Source organism: Microtus oregoni, unplaced genomic scaffold, assembly GCF_018167655.1.
Source record: "Microtus oregoni isolate MIOR12 unplaced genomic scaffold, Mior012 000086F_ref0000336, whole genome shotgun sequence".
NCBI classification, from domain to species: Eukaryota; Metazoa; Chordata; class Mammalia; order Rodentia; family Cricetidae; genus Microtus; species Microtus oregoni.
Window position 1 is genome coordinate 5,571,669 of NW_024544552.1, and position 2,595 is coordinate 5,574,263.

General features: G+C 37.6%; 1 pseudogene; it reads left to right on the forward strand.

Moving 5' to 3' along the window:
* The first annotated feature begins 993 nt into the window (after positions 1-993).
* On the forward strand, positions 994-1,092 carry LOC121442119 (annotated as a pseudogene).
* The last annotated feature ends 1,503 nt before the right edge of the window (positions 1,093-2,595 follow it).

A 2,595-nucleotide genomic window follows, 5' to 3' on the forward strand; every position in this document is an offset into this window, starting at 1 on the left:
TCCTGGCAGACTCTTTCATGAAGCAGGAACCCTGAAGGACTGTCTCACCTTTAGGCATGTTAAGTAGTCATTTCTCTGTGTGTCCTGCATGTCCAGTTTATACAGAATAACATCAAGAAGTCCAGGAAAGAGCAGTTTCTTGCCCCAATGGCTAACCAACTCCATAAGGAACCTCTTTGATGTCCATCATCTTCTTGAAGTAGATTGGTGTTGACAGGAACAGATGTGTCTCATGTCGTGAAAAGTCCTAAGTTCTTAAAACATTTTAAATGCCATATTTGGTAGGTCTTTGAAAGGTTTGAAGATTATCTATCTACTGAAAAATATCTCTATACATCTAGAAAACCTAACTAATATGACTACAAACTTGACTAATATAGATGATTGTCTAATAGCCTGTATTTCTTAACTATACATTGCATTTTTAAATGAACTACACAATCACAATACCTTAATCAAGAGCAGAAATGCATCTAATAAGATTGACCTAAAATTTATATCAATAGACCAAGATCTGTACCAATGCAAATCATTCATAACTATAGCATATCCCTCTTTAAATATAAACAAACATTTATAAACAATATTTGGGGATTTGGGCATAGTTCTCTCCAAACTGCTTCCTGCTTTTTGTTGGGTGAAGTATTTATTTCTTTTGAGGGGTTTTCACAGTGACCTTTCAGGGGTTCTTAGTCCATCAAACCACATTAGTCTAGAAGAAATCCATAGATTCTCATCCTCTGCAGAAACAAAAGAAGAACATCTTTTCCAAACCAACACATCCTTAGACCCAAATTCTGAAGTCATGATACTTTTAAAACATATATGTTGGTTTAGTTTAGCAGTTCCCAGAATTAAATGTTTCTCTGCAGTCAAAAAAAAAAAAATCAAAGAAAACACAATACTATATATAATCCAGACTCTCTATGTGGCTTATTTTCTTTACTCTATTACTTTTTAATATTTATTTTATTATCTTTACTCCTTTAATCTATGACTGTCTCATATACTAAAATTGGAACGATACAGAGAAGATTAGCATGGCCCCTGCGCAAGGATGACACGCAAATTCGTGAAGCGTTCCATATTTTTAAGAGAAAAAAAAAAAAAAAAGACTTTGCTTTATTTTTTAAACCCATTTACTCCCTCTTACAACTCTCTACATTTTTTTTTCTTTCCCAAGCCTATGTACATTTGACCAACACTGTGACCCATTTAAAGATCCTTTTTTTATCCGAATCTGTCTTTATTGTGTATCAGTAATCTTTTTATGACCAGAAGCACTTCTTAAAATGTAAAGCAGCGTGGTTTTGCCTTTTGGCTCTGCTCAGTTGAACATGGAGGAGATCTGTTCACTGCCTTTGTGAGCAGTGCACACTGCCCAAGTTCCAGGTATACAGCAGATTTATGTCATGCCATAAAGCAGTTTGTAACATGCTGCTCACAAAACCCATTTAAATGCTCCATAGCCAGACCTCCTGAAAGAGTCAGACCTGTTTATGCTAGGGAACCAGGAAACTGCCATTTTGAAACCGTGGTTTTTTGTTTTGTTTTGTTTTGTTTTTGCTTTTTTGCTAATGCTGAATCAGGAAGACCTCTCTTAGAGGAGATGCAGCATGACAACAGCAAGCAGAGCCCATCCTCCCCCCAAAAATTCAGTTAAACTTTATTTTTTAGTGTCTAGAATTACTTTCCAAGGCCTCTCAAGTTTTATGTGGATTTACCTAGCACATGGTGGGGTGCCAATCTGTTGTTGGAAGTTACTTGTTCATTCCTGGCTAACCAGACTCAAAATAATCACTCAGAAATCACTATTTGGCCAATAGCTTAAGCATAATTTTAGCTAGCTCTTATATCCTTAACTAACCCATCTACATTCATCAATGTATTGTCACATCTTCCTTCTTCGGTGTCTGGACAGGACTGGGAGGAATGGGCTTCCTCCTTCCCAGAATTATCCTGTTCTCATTGCCCCACCTCTTCTTCCTGTCTAGTTGTCCCGCCTATACTTCCTGCCTGGCTACTGGCCAATCAGCGTTTATTAAAAACATAATTGACAGAATATAGAATTGTCCCACACCACTTCCCCCTCTTTTTTTTAACAAAGGAAAATATCCATAGTCCATTTTTGGGGAATGTCCATTCCTCCCAAGTCCTATCCAGATACTGAAGAAGCAGGATATGACCTGCCCTGCTGAAAAAGCTACTGAGCCATGTGGCTAACATAGATAAGAATAATGGGCTAATATAAGTTACAAGAGTTAATAAGAAGCCTCAGCTAATGGCCAATCAGCTTATAACTTATGGAGACCTCTATGTGATTTTCTTTGGGGCCAAATGGCTGTGGGACCTGGTAGGAGGACAGAAACCCCAATAAGCAGGCCCACATGTTACACGGCATCTGTCTCTAGTGGGGCTATGTGGTTTCTCACAACTCTGTCTTCTTTCTCCCAGCATTCAGTTTAGTTTTCCCCACCTAGCTCTACTCTGCATTAACACAGACCAAAGCAGCTTATTTATTCATTAATCAATAAAAACAACACATATATAGAAGGATATCCCACACCAGCTAATTGCATCCAAAAATTTAATCAA